At 41.9% G+C, this 15039-nt stretch overlaps 1 protein-coding gene across 2 annotated transcripts in view; it reads left to right on the forward strand.

The window, feature by feature from the left end:
• gabrb1 (gamma-aminobutyric acid type A receptor subunit beta1) overlaps positions 1 to 15039 on the forward strand; it is a 74869-nt gene that overhangs the window by 30441 nt on the left and 29389 nt on the right. The gene's annotated exons all lie outside the window — the stretch shown is intronic.

Genomic DNA, 15039 nt, shown 5'->3' on the forward strand with positions numbered 1-15039 from the left:
TTAGATTGCGTTTAGTTTGTTTGTTCTGGTCTGAATCATCGACAGATTCCTTACAGCGTTGAACAATTACATTAAGTTTAGCGTTCACACAGGGAGATTTACAAGCAGACTCAAAGGTGTGATGCGTCAGAAAGAAGCTCTCTGATTAGTCAGAATTTATTGCAACATAATCCTGGAAGTAAACAAATGCAGGTTGCCTCCTGTCTGGCTACGGCTGAAGACCCTTTACGAGGTCTGAATTAACCGACAAGTACTCAGATTGATGTCGATGAGGGTGTTTATGAAGACAGTTCAGAGGAGAAGGCACCCGTGTAATTCCTTCTCAACCATGAGCCGCTCATCCACCCAAACGGTCTGCGAGGATCCGTCTGGTCTGCCTGTCTTCTTTAACACGTGTCCAGCGATGATTAAGGTTTAGTTTTTACTCCAAACAAACCGCAGCAGTCCAGAGAAAAAGGAACAACAAGACCCACCTTTTCAATCGAACCCTGGTACTGTTGTTTGGTCAGTTGATAGCTTTCACACCTGCACAAACAAACTGCACTAACAAACTGTGCTGGTTTATTTTAACCAAACTGAAAGGTGAAAACACCCCGAGTCTACATGGTTCAAAGTTGTTGTTGTTGTTTTTTTTGCATTAGTTGCGAAGCCTGGATGCACATACAAATGTGGCCTTCAGTTCACTCTGCTTATACAACATGTTTCAGTAATGTATTAATTAGTGCAGGAACAGAAGGGCAGCAGCTTTTCTCCTGTGATGTTTCTTTAAAGGCACATACACACCTACATGCTTCTGCCTGCCCTGACATATTGGCTTCACAAATTCATTGTAGCTATCTGGAAGGAGCTGAATGAGCTTCAGTGACGTCCCTGAGGCTGCAGAGAGAGGACAGAAACAAACGACTCTCAGCCAAAATTCAAAATACGCGAATAGCTGCCAAAAGTTAACGTGGCTGCTGCAGCTGGCGGCAGGGAACGCTGGCTGGAAGAGAGGCAGGTGGCCATGTCTCTTTTATGACTAATACACGAGGCTGGAGCTGGGAATGTGCTTCTCAAACGCTTACTTGAGTTCCAAAGGTCAACGAAAGAGTTAGCAAGCAGTAAACAAAAGGTTACATTTATATCAAACTGAAAGCAGCTAAGAGCCGACTGTTTCCCTCTGCTGGGCTTGTGAAGATAAAACAAAAGTCACAATGTTTAAAGATTGAAAAACAGCCCCGTGTTAAAGATGGACAGTCTAACATCTGGATTTAATGTGTGACTTTTTGACCCTGTAGATGACTTAACTTGTGTACAAAAGAAGAGGAGCTGACCGTCCCGTTAACACGGTGCTAACAACAACACAGCCAGTGGGACTCGAGCTTCTCCCTCACTGTAGACAGTCAGGACTCAGAGACACTTTCACAGAGCATGAACTTGATTTCAGTATTTCTGTGTGAAATGTCACACATTCTTCCTTTAGCGTAAGTTTAATAAACAACTTGCATCTCGCTTGGTGTATTTACTTTCTTCTTCCTGACCGCAGCAGGGTTAAAGGTCGACTCCCAGCTGGATCCTTCATGAATCTCTGCACTTTATTGCAGCGTTCAGTCTTTGTTGAAATCAGTCTCTGCCTCCCTTTGTCAACACTGCCTCAGTCAAGTACTCCTGTGCTTTAAGTCAACCTTCCTGATTACATTGTGGAGTTTAAAACTTGTTTGATTGATGGTAGAATTGAAGAAGAGGTTTTAAAATCAAGAGGTTTATCCTCTGGGAGCGGGAGCGTCCTCGCAATTTTTCATAACAATGACCATTCCCCGCACGAGTAACTGTAGCCCTTTTGATTTCAGCGAAGGAAGGAACAAGACGGTCACTGCAAACCTGATTATTCATCCCCTGGGTCTGGTGGATGAAAAAAAAAAATCTGAATTTACAAATCCACTTTTTCTTTTTCTTTTTTTTTTTCTCTTGTTGTTGCTCTCCAGGATCATTTCAGCTCACTTCTGTCCTGGTTTAAAAAAATAAATAGATTGGATCATGATTTTTTTTTCAAAGTTATCCAAAACAACACAAACTGGATAAAAATCCAGATTGGATGACCTGATCGTATCTTAGTGATCATTTTTCCCTTTAAACAACTTGTTTCCAAGATTTGATCGAATCTTTAATCATCAGATTAATTTTAAACCACTGGGCCCTGAAGACGGTGAATATCCACAGCTTTTATTTCATGATGCCTTGGTCTCATAATAATTGAACTTTTTAACATGTGTTTAATGCAAATGTTTAGGCGGCAGAAATACTTACAGGGATGAGAACAAAAGTTCAAGTTCACAGTTTCCGTTTAAAATAAACTAAATGTTGAGTTTTTGTATGACATCGAGATCAAACGACTGGTAGGAAGACGTCTCGGCCCTAAAGCAGACTTTCTCGTTCTTTCTACTCCCTCGCTCATATCACTGGCTATGAGCTGAGTGTCTACAGTGGAGTCTGTTGAAAGCCTGCTGTGTGTCATGCAGAAGCTTAAGGACATCTTGTGTTTGTGTCTGAGAGGCCAAAGGGCGTGACAAAGCACCAGTATGGGACAATTTGGGGTTGTCACAATTCAAAATGTTGGAGTAAAAAAACAAACCTTGGCCTCCAATACTGGGACATTTCTATTCTTAATTATTAAAAAAAAATTGCAAATCTGTTTCCTAACAATTTTGATGGAGTCATTCCTCTGACCTGTTTTAAGACATGTAGCTTTTTTGTACTTCCTGTGCCTTTATTTGAAAAGGCCTGATGTACAGAGACAGGAGATGTGAAAGAGAGGAGGCATTGAACAGCGTCAAGATCAGGAGTCGAACCTGCGACCAGAGCGGTGGTTTACATTAGGGCGCCTACCTACCGACCAACCCAGATCCTCTAAAAGTAGTTTCTGAAAGCTTCGGTACTCTCTGAATAAAATTATAGAGATGATGTCGTTTTCAAAAAAGTGTATGATCGCACAAGTTTGTGCATTTCCAGACAGAAAAGCTCGGCCTGTGCCTGGACCAACTTGACCTATCCCTGTGAGTAATGGCCTTCCACTTGTTTACATATGGACGAAAAGTCTGATGGATGAGGCGGACTCCTACAGATTTCCCTGAGGATGTTTGTCATGTCACATTGGGGCGCATCAGGCGACCTTGTCCCTGACATTGACTCGAGGCCTGCAGACAAGGGCCTGTGTGCCTGCGAAGCATACTACTGAACTTGGCAGTTAGTGAACAGATTGCGAGGAGATTGCAGATCATTGTCAGGCCCGTACTGGCCTTAGTCATCAGACATGCTGTGCTGTCAGAAAGGAGAGCAGCTGGTGAGGTAAAGCGACAGTGATGCGTCGTGAGGTTTTGCTGCTCGCTCGCTGAGGTCCGGCCTCTCTCTCTCAGCGTGCAGACTGATCGGTTGTGGCATCGTTTCTGCCTGGATGATGCACAGTGCTCTCTGCAGAAAGGAGCACAGCATGCATTCACGTCTGGAGATACATTGTTATTTGTCTTGTGAATGTCAAACCCTGGCAGCTGTAGTTTGACCATTTGCTATCCCAGCAGCCCTTGCAGAAACAAGAAGTTGTGTCCCAGGATGGGCTCATTTCACAATGCATCATGACAAATTGTTTTCTCTGAACACTACTCTGTAGTGATTTTTGATCAGACAAGCGGTGTTCCTTTGCTTCCTGTTGCAATCAGTAGTCCATCAGATGGACAAAGCTGATTTGTTCTGTGTTCATGTTGCTCGGATGATCCAAATGCCCAGGATGGGAAACTTTTTACTGTTCTCAGTCTCTCAGTCTTAAGCTCGATACACACTACTTTGAAAAAAAAAAAAAAACTCCCGGAGGATGTTTGTCATGTCACATTAGGGGCAAATCAAGTTTGAAAGTTTGAAAAGTCTATATTAAGTCTCACACACACACACACACACACACACACACACACACACACACACACACACACACACACTATATATATATATATATATATTTTTTTTTTTGTGTGTGTGTGTTTGTGTATGTATGTATGTGTGTGTAAAACAAAAACAAAATGTCCTGTTTTGCTTAAGATGCCTTTATCTAAAGTAGTAAGCACATTTAATTTGAATCCACGTAACAAGGAAACATGCTTACACCATTTTCAGATGTTTTTTTTTAATTTATTGCAAGCAATCAAGCCCCTCCTGCATTTTATATCATGAAGTAAAATCTTTATTCGGCCTTTCATTGTGGTTTGTAATAAATGCATGGAGACTTTTTTTTTATTCAACATCAGAGATAAACACTTTCTAAGATTTCTGGAGTTTTTGCAGTGTTCAAGATAATCGGCTGATTTTGGGCTTGTTTCCCTATCAGGACTCGGGTTATCCATGATTGGATTCTGTTTCTATGTAATGTGCCGTGTTGGTCATATCGGCCATTACTACACACTACAGGAACAAAACGGATCAATAGATCATTTATTTGTGGGGTGTAATTTGTGAGCGCTTAAAAAACAAACAAATAATAATAATAATTATAATATAATATAATATAATATAATAGGCTTCCTATAGGTAATAATAGGTTATTTATTTCTTTGTTCTAGGATTTTGATGGGGGGGGGGGGGGTAGTTTGGGGGGTAGTTTTGGGGGTGTTATTGCATCCTTCACACAAAGCTACTTCTCAAATGCGACTTGGCTTGATGTGTGTTACTTTTGTGAGCGTCTGTGGTTGTTTGTTGTTTATGTTAGGCGTCTTTCATGGTTAGATTCCTTGCGACCTGTATGAGTGTTTTTGTTCAGGTTTGGGGAGCCGTACAGTAAAAGTTGTTTTGTGTCATCATCTTTCAATAAAAAGAGCTTTGAAATAAAACTCACCTCGGTACTCAAAGTTGACAGCAACAAGCAGTTTCAGTGTGATATCGTCTTACAAATAAGCAATATGTTGTTTTTTCCTGGGATTCTGAACTTGTGACTTTGGAGTTCTTTAAACCAAAGTGATGTCGCGCTCTGTGCTCTGGTGCTGTTCTCCGAGTTGTGTTTTGCGCTCTAATGAGAGGGTGTAGATTTGTTAACAGGGCAGAGTTGATGAATATATCTGACTCAGTGTTTCCAGACCGGCACGTATTCACACGAGTTCTGTCTGCTGTGTGCTTTAATGACACATCATCTGTTAGAAGACACCGTCCCAGAGGCCGTGGAAAGCTCGCTGCTGCCAGAATCAATCAATAGCTTCAGCACACAAGCAATAAGCAGCCCATCAGCTGTTAATGAAAATGTGCACATCCCCTTCAGAACCATCAACAGCTATGTCTGCATTACACTGACAGCAGCTAATACGATTATGTGGCAGTCAATGGAGCTCATAGCGTTGCCTATTATTGGTTATCTAATCCAACTGGAAATAAGCTGGAAACTGACCTGTGAATGTTTTGAGAGGTTTCACATGGATATGATATAAGACATCCTGCAGATTACACACCAACTGTAGACCGTGTGACGTCACACTTTTTGGTCAAACTAAAGTCATCAAAGCTTTACTGTCAGTGTCAGCTCATAATGTAATAGTTAGCTTACTGCTAGGTGAGTGAACATCCCATATTCTCCTCATGTTCTCCTTTCGTCTTGTCAGTGCATTAAACCTAAAGAGTTAGGGTTAGTGTCCACAGACACTGTTATGTTTTTTTTTAGCTAGCAGCGCCCTCGTTCAACACAAAACCTGTTGACAGAGTGTATCCAGTGCTCACACACCTTCAGCACTTTATCGCTGTGCTCACCAGACTCTCTCTTTTCGAACAGCGTGTTGTCATGTTATCGAATCGTATGGGTGTTTGTTTGTTTTTTTGAATAAATCTTTACAAAATACAGATCGGTTAATGTACAGAAGACTTGTTATGTTTGTTTTGGTGGTCAAATGAAAACCTAACCAAGTGTTGCAAAATGGAGCCGACATAAAAACCCCTCAGTCCCTCGAACAAAGCCGTCGTTCACTCTCTCTCTCTCTCTCTCTGCCTCTCTCTCTGTCTCTCTCTCTCTCTCTCTCTCTCTCTCTCTCTCTCTCTCTCTCTCTCTCTCTCTCTCTACTTGCTTCTTGGCTGTGGCATTCATTCCTGGTGTCCTTGGGTTCACTGCTATAGGAACCTTGACTTTCACTGAATCGTCACTTTCTACCTTTATGTGAGTGCATACTGAGGTTGGCATGGAAACAGAGGGAAGGAGAGAAGAAGCTGTGTTGGTTTGGTAACAGCGAGAGAGTCAGTTTTGACCTGAAGATCCCCCTTACAACAGATCTATTTAGAGTGAGCATTTAGTCTACCTGACATCAGTGACTGGAGGATTAGTCAACATGTAACATTTCAGATCACAGGAGAAGTCTTTTTTTGCTTTCTTTTGCAGAAAAACGTCGGTCAATCTCATGTCCTGTTTTACCTGAGTCATGAATACAAACTATCTCAAAAATTAAAACGACAGTCGGCCACTGTTTGGGTTTAAAAATAAACTCTGTCCTCACTGCTGCAGACAAAACTTAAACAAAGGGGCATCGGTGCCTTCCTTCATATTCAGTTGACAGTAAATTTGTTTTTGCAGTGCATTGTTATGGGTCAAATCTGACCCAGAATTGACTTCAAGTACAAGAATTTGAAGAACCTGTACAAAGTACCAAATGAAGAAAACGTCATTATTGAGGTGAAGAAGTAAACCGTTCATGTTCATCTTCAGACTTTATCCGAATGATACAAACAGCAACCTCCAGTGTTGCTGCGAAAAATGCAAAATCCTGCAGTCTGAGTGTCCACTGGAGGCATGCTGCAGCGAGCCCCAGAAGTCACACACACACACACACACACACACACACACACACACACACACACACACACCCTATTTAAAAAAAAAGCCGCAGAAAAGCCGCCTCAGCTCCAGCTCTCAGCCTGTCCTGAGGTTGACTGAAAGTTAGGGTGAGAAGACCACCATGGATGGGGCCGCAGCGCCCCCTGCAGGAACAGACGGCTGACGTCACTCATGGTGATCCATGGTGGTACCATGGTGATAAAGCATGGATCAAAGAGAACCAGAAAATGTAAGGCTCAAAAGACCCGGCTTACCCTCTCTTCTCACTCTTTCCCCAAGATAGCAAGCTTAAGCTGCTCAACATTGGTGAAAGCCTAATTTGGCCTTTACTTGATTTTTAATCTAAGTCATACATTAGGCATCTTCAGAATCAATCAGAACTGAAGCAACATTACATACATTACCTGAACAACTACAGCTGAAACGTTGGCTAAGCTGAAAGAGGCTAATAAGCTTCACATAGGGAAACATGGGTTTGGTCATTACAGGTGGCATGTTCCTCGTCCCACACAGACCTTAAATGTGATTTGTGAGTGATGAAAGTTTTCTGATTAATGTCGAAGCACTGCTGCCTGCAGTTTTTTTTTTTTTTTTTCTGATCTGAAGTTGAAGTGTGCTGCAGGAGGACTGCGCCGTTACCTCAGCTCACTTTTCTTTGGGATGTCTTCCCGGCTGAGACCAGAGATTGAAGAATTAGGTCAGGCAGGAGCTCGCTGCAGTGGGGTCAGCTTGGCATCGATGCTCTGCTGTGCCGCTATGTTTGTTTGCTGCACTACGATCGGGACGGAGAGCAGAAGATGCAGCACATTTACACACATTCAGAGAGAAACTGTGGCTGTGTTTGAAAATATTTAGCACATTACTAAAGGAGAGGGGAGAGGACAAACTAAGGGCATTAGAAGCATGTTCTCCTGTCGGGCCTGTGTGCAGTGCAGTGTGGTGGTGCAGCAGCGTTGCAGCTCTGTCTCTCCCTGCCAGCCTACTTTAGCACAGCTCAGTATATGCATCACGTATTCAGCTCACGTTAAGGTTGCTCTGCCTTGGAAACACAGACGTGCCACACCGACGGGTGCTGAGGGGATCAGCTGTTTCTAATAATAGCCTCTTAGAGAGTCTTCATCCCCAACGGGACTGTTACCCACCCACACGCAACAAACACCGACAAACACTCGCTCACAAAGGTCGTCCTTTCTGTCTCCCAGCTCCATGAAAAGGGATGTCACCTCCAGTTAATTAGTGGACACTTACTGTTAGGGGGTGATTCAATGATCTATTGATGATTGCTGCAGAGCTGCAGCCCATGCTTTCGTCTTACTAAGCAGATACTCACAATGTCAGAAATCAAGTTATTCTGAATATACAGGTAAATAAAACTTGACTTGACAGTGGAGATGTTTAGTAACCTTACAGTAATGTACTTACATAACTAGAAGGTTTTTTGTTTTTTTTTGTTTTTTGTTTTTTTTAAAGATGTGTATCAATGAAACATCACAGAGCAAACAAAGCAGGAGAAATGGGGGTATGGGGTGACAAACCGCCCGGAGAAGGTGTTGTCTGTTTCACATTTCCAGCTGTGGAGAATAAAACGAGCTCCAGATCCTGCGACTGAAACGGGTCACAAATAGAGGCTGGTGGGGCAACGCTCTGTTTTAGATTGGCCGGAAAGGTCTGAAGAATTGAAGAGGTAACTTCTTTTTTTATCCTGGTTCAGCAGGTCAGAAAGTTTCCTTGATGTCATATATGTTGTATTCCAGGCCAGAGATATACTTACTCCTCACATTCATTTACGCATGACGCCTGCTCTGCGTTTGTTTGGAGCATCTGCCGTGCTCGTCTTCACAACTGGTTGTAAGATGCAGTTTGCCCATGACCAGAAGGGGCAGCATTGAGGCAGAGGGGACGTGACAGAGTCAAAACAATGTGCAGAAAGACGAGCAGGTAGGCCAAGTGCCTGGTTTACTCACGTTTCTGATTATTCCTTTATTTACAAACATGCAAGTGGGAGAGGTAACATACTGCACATCTGGCAGCAGACATACTGTTGAGGGCTGGTGCGCCCTCTAGAGGTAAACTCCAGTAAGACACAGGTATGTAAACAGTTCTGTTCATGAGGCAGCCGGTCTAGATTCAGTGTAAAAGGTACAGTCCATCACATGTTAGATGAAGACATTAAGAGGTGCTGTATATTGCAGTATACAAGACAAGCCTCGTGCATGTAAGCACAGAATTATTGAAAGACACGGAGACATGCAAAGAGGAAAAAAAAAAAATCCTGAAAGTCTCAGAGAGCTGTATCACTACAGCTTTTAATGACATTAATGTCTGGGAGCATTCAGCAGGAAGTCAGCCAGAGAAGGACTTAAACGGGCTATTTTCAGACTCATGAATCATCGCTTCCCTCCCTGAATTGTTTAGCAATTTAAATTTTCAAAAGTTTAATGAAGTGAAACAAAAACAAATTCTGACTGAGAAACATTTTTAGCATGTGCCCCCACTGAGCATGTTTAATATGAATATATGAGAGACAAACTTGGAACCTATTTATTGTTTTATTAGAATCTGACTTTGTTTGGTTTTTTTATGGTGTTCAAAACACGTCAGTGTTGCTTCAAGGTGATGATGTGTTTCACTGCGTAGCGCCCGAACTACGACGGTGAGTTTACCATGTTTGATCTGGAGTGAACCTGAGCTCTTGGCTATATTTCATGACAAACTAAAAACAGTTTAAGAGACACTGGTGTGCTCAGGGGGATAACTTTATGCTTTTTTTTTACTCGGTCTTGTCTCGGTCTCAGACTGGACAGACTCCGGATCTTAAAACAAGACTGGTCAAGACCTTCAGTGATTGGCCTCTTACACAAGTCATTACTGCGGTTAGAAGGAAAACACCACTTTCCAGAACAACAAATAGCTTTATTCATTTGTAGTCCCCCACACACAGTCTAAGTCAGTGACACGGCCCCTAACCACAGGACGAAGAATTTTTAGTGATATCTATGATCTCGTCTCGGTCTCGCCCTGCCTTGGTCTTGACTCGGTCTCGATCCCTAAATGTCTCGGTCTTGACTTGGTCTCGATCCCTAAATGTCTCGGTCTTGACTCGGTCTCGGTCCCTAAATGTCTCGGTCTTTTCTTGGTCTCGATCCCTAAATGTCTCGGTCTTGACTCGGTCTCGATCCCTAAATGTCTCGGTCTTGACTCGGTCTCGATCCCTAAATGTCTCTGTCTTTTCTCGGTCTCAGAGCCCTCTGGTATCGGGTATGTCATGGTCTCGGTTTGTGTGGTCTTATACAACACAATCTCTGCCCAACAATTTCTACTTAAAAAATGATTCTAGAAACCTGGCACTACAAAAGATCCATGAAGGTGAAGGCTGTGTGGTGTCTAGTCTTAGTTTCTTCAGTTTTTGGTTTATAAATGAAAACAATAATCAACTGTTTTGTCCTTTCATGAAAAACAACAATGAGGATATTTAAACATTTCATCAGATATCACATAAAAGCAAGGATACAGTGCCGTGTCATTAAGATAGAAACTATACAAACCTGTTTTTTAAGAAGCAGGCAAAACAATTCAGAATGCATGAAATGAGATATTTACACCCATTTGATAGAAGTGAAGTGAAAACAAAGATCAAAGCACAGTTGATATAAATATGATTAGGGTACTAAGATGCAAAAGTTGAAGAGGTTAAACATTGCAAAGCAAAGTCAGAGCTAGCCAACAGCTAAAGTGAAGTGATACATTCACAGCTGAGTGCTCAAGGTTGTCTTGAGGCTGAAAACAAGCCTTTTTTCTGTCATTGTGCTGTTTTATGACCACAGAGGAAAAGCTTTCAGATGTGCCTGGAGTACATGGTTGCTATGTTGTTGTTTTTTTACATTTATATTTTTCTCTTTTTTTTTCCCGAAAGTTTGTTTCCCCCTGGCTTGTTGGGAAATGCACAATAAGCATCTTTACAAACTGCAACGAATGCTGAAAGTCAGAGAGCTGTGAGTGGAATCTTAACAGCAGCTCTGCACCTCAGATTAGCTCGATAGAGGAGCAGTGTGCAGCTTTCTCCTGCAACGCTCTGCAAAGGTTACCTGCAGTCAACTGAAGCATGTCGATGAGTCGTTCTTCTGAACGCCTGCAAGGCTTTAAAGAGGTTCTGAAAATTGTACAAACCAATGAAGCCATTTCTGTATTAAAGCTTAGGGTATTATTTATGCTCTGTTTTCTCTTTTGGTCTTTTTGCAGTGGCAGATTTTAAAGCACTGCAGCCTCACTGCATGCATAATAATCAGCCTCATTCTGTTAATTCTGCACAGTTTTTTTCTTCTTTTTCGCCTGTATATCTACAGGTTATTAACACACCACCCACAAATGTTCAGCTTACAAACGGAGGCTGTCAGTGCTCCAGGGACGTGATGAGGATGAAACGTCGTGAGAAACTGCAAATACTGTAAAATGGTTGACTCACATGCTAATAAAGGTTGTTAGCATGACTACAGTGTGATACTGTATTCTGGAGTTAGACAAATAAAATCAGCGGCACTAATCTTCTCCTACAGATTTCACAGTTATTACGACTAAACTCAGCTGCATCTTTAAAGCAGCACATTCAATGATTGTGTCTTGACTTTGATTGTGCAGTGACCATCCACCTCCTGCTTTCTGACTTTTGTTTTTTTTTTATCAGAAGTATGATGACGTTATCCTCTGCAATCTAAGCTGCATGTATCAGATGGAATCGGCTGTGTTTCTTAATATAAACTGATTGTGTTGTTAAAAATAGCTCAGTGTCCTTTAGACTCACACAGCCGAGGACGTTTTCCTATCACAAGTCACGACTCGAGGCGCACCTGAAGTAGAGACCTGGGAAATGTCGGTTAAAGATCTGATACAGTAGCTCCGTACATGGATATGGACAATGTGTCTCCATCACCTTCCCTCGAACAAAAGTGAAGCCATAATACCCATGTAACAGGCGCTGACATATTGCACTGGTGGAGTATTTTGGAGCCAATAAATGCGCATATTGGAACAAAGCTGGCTGGTGGAGCTTCGACAGTGACAACCTCTCAAAAAGTGCAATCCACAACAGAGCCGATTCCCGTGCCGGTTCGGAGGAGGCACGGTTATGAAAAGTTCAACGACTGTTTTGTTGGTTTCATCCTGGTCGATGAATGCTGCATTGTGTCGCATTCGTCAACAGAGCTGACAATCATGACGTTACATTCGTTCTTTCTTTCATTAAATAACTACCTAAAACAAAACCCAGCAACGGGAATTCTTGAACTAAATCGCAGTTTGAACCATGTCCCATCTGTTTACGACCGTTACCACAGCCCATCAGCAGGGGGCGCACTGAATCTCTTGGCTTCACTTCCAGGCAGCTGTTGCTTCGTCCAAATAAATACAGATTATTATGATTCATACTATTGTGATAAATATTATTCATGCAATTACATAAGACGTACTATATTCTATGAAAGTTGTATTGAAATAAAAGTATGGAATCAATTGCAAACACTACAAATTGTTTTGGGCACATTTCCTCCCTGCAGTGTGAATTGGTCTCTTTCATCATAAACACAAGCATTGTATTTATGTTAATTTCATGCTACTGGTATAAATAATTTCGTCATGCTTCTATTTTTAAATTCATAGAGTTGTTTGAACGAGCATCATCGACATCTTGCTCATCATTTGTAATAATTATTGGGTGTGCTGTGATGTAGCATGTGGTGCAGGAGACGAGCTGTCAGATTTTTAAAGTCAGAAAAGGTTTCACCGTCGTGGTAAAACTTACCGGAAATTATATTCTCCTGTCATATTAATTGAGCTGTCACAACTTTGTGATTGGATGCAGAGGTGTTAGAGAGGGAGGGGTCAGGCTGGCGTTTCGGAGTGGGTGGATTTGCTGACCGCAGGCCTGCAGCGTGGTGACAGGAGCCACTGAAGGACAGGTGAAGGAGGCCGCGTGGCTCTCTGAGGAGTTGTGAAGAGAATTGGAACGAGTGACAGTGAGTGTTCTGGCTGCTTAATAAGAAGTGACGTTACACAACATAATCCACCTCAGCAGTCTGCGCTGCGGCTGGAGCGAGTTATCTTTGAGGAGAAGGGACACACTGCTCAGAAAGCTGTGGCTCTCTGCCCTCTGACAGGCCAGACTCAATCATGGAGCTCAGCGCGAGTACTGTTCAAGCACTGTCACACAGCAACAATGAAACACACACACACACACACAGAGTCACACTACTAAATACTTTCAACGCAAAACGTGAACTTTACAGACCTGTCCGCCCCTTACAAAGAAGATGCGAGTCAGTGATGTAAGAAGTTTTGTCCAAACAAGAACTACAAAACCAGCAATCTCACAATATTCATGATGTCTGTAAAGAGTTACCATTAAATGAAATAGGATGTGTGTTTTCCCCAAAGGCCTCTCCGAAATTAGGACCGCCGTCATTTGGCATCCAAACGTCTCTTCAGAAACCAATGGATGATGTCACTGAGACTACGTCCATATTGAATACAGTTTCTGGTCACGGCTGAGGACGGCGTGATTAGGCAGAGGTCTATAAGGGGAAGATGTGAGTGGAACAGTGTAGAACATAATCACAATTAAAAGCCTATACGATGTACGACAAAGACAAGCCTACAAAAAAAAAAAAAAAAAAAAAAGTTTGTTAGGGAAAGTTTCCAAAGGTGGAACTATGTGGTGCTATTACAGTTGTGTATTATGGTCCTGATGAGAGCTATGTTTAGATATATACTTTAGGCTATCTGCTGTATGTATATGGATTTCTTCTTCTTTTGTCTCAGGTGTTTTTGCGACCATCCAAATTATTCACTGCAGGCAAAATGTTCATATCACTCCCAAAACTGAGTTTCACCTCCACGGCTTTATTGGCTGTTAGAGCCACAGAGAGAGATTTGAATGTGTAGTTCTTTACATCTGCATCCTATGAAACCCCAATTATTTAATCGTTTATGGCAGTTATTACTTCATCAATAACCATTCAGTGTTATTACATTCTGTAAATGCCTCCCTATAGAGTATTTTTAATTGTTTCTGGCAGAGATCACCTTTCCCACACAGATCATATTGCACGCCCACGCACAAGGTATTTACCTGAAAACTGGCCAACACTGGCTGGACTTGCTGAAACGAAAAGCTTCATGCACTCGTTTTACGTTTTGTGAAAAACAATGCGTAATCAGGAGGAGGGTGCCAATATTTCTGACCATGACTTGCATTTCAGGATGGTTTTTTATTTATGCATTTAAATTCTGTGTGATGTTTTTTTTTGTGTAAACATCTTCATACGTTTTTGATTCAACCTCCTTTATGTCAGTCATTTACACATCACCTTTTCTGCACAATCCTGACAAAGCATCAATTTGACTTTTTTAAATCTATCCCATTATTTAGCTATTTCAACAGCCTTTGGATGACCAGCTAATGGTAGTTTAATGAAAGCTAAATATTATGATTACCATAGTAAATAAGATTATAGCCAATGTGTGAGTGTCAGACAAAGTGAAACTGCTGTGAATGGGAGACAGATGGACAGGCGCTCTGCTGCATTAGTGGGGGGTCATGGTAGTTTACGTCCATCCAAGAAATCTTGGCGGTACCGTTGAATATTTATGGGTTGTGTTAAACTGACAGAACATAATGATCTGACGAGCGTGTGAGTAATTCAGCCTTAAAACTAGCTTTGTTTTTGGTGTCAACACTCCTTCGGTCTTGCACTCTTACATCCTTTCATAAAATAGTGACCACTTACGCTGGAATGTTTTTTCCTTGGAGGACTTATTGGTGGCTTAAGTCCATGTGTCTCATTACCCGGTCTGCAGTGGTCCATGGCTTATTCTCCATGTACGAACTCCAGCCGGCTTCTCCAAATAAGCGAATGAGTGCTGACTATTATCTCTTAATGTACTTTCTATTAATAAGAACACAATTTCAAAACACTGAACTATCCCTTTAAAATCCACTTCATCAGGGTTTTTTTAATTAGTCCTAAATGTTAAGTCAGATCTATTGATTGATATGATTACTGCACGTACAGAGAAAATGTTTGTGACAGTATTCAGTATTAGTCATAACTGTTTAATACATGGACGTAATCTCAGTGAGGTCACCCATTGCTTTCTGAACAGCCTCCTGGGAAACGACTCAACTCCTGTCAGTTAGCGTCAACCCTAATTTTTAGGTTAAT

The sequence above is a fragment of the Symphodus melops genome, assembly GCF_947650265.1.
Source record: "Symphodus melops genome assembly, chromosome: 19".
Taxonomy (NCBI): domain Eukaryota; kingdom Metazoa; phylum Chordata; class Actinopteri; order Labriformes; family Labridae; genus Symphodus; species Symphodus melops.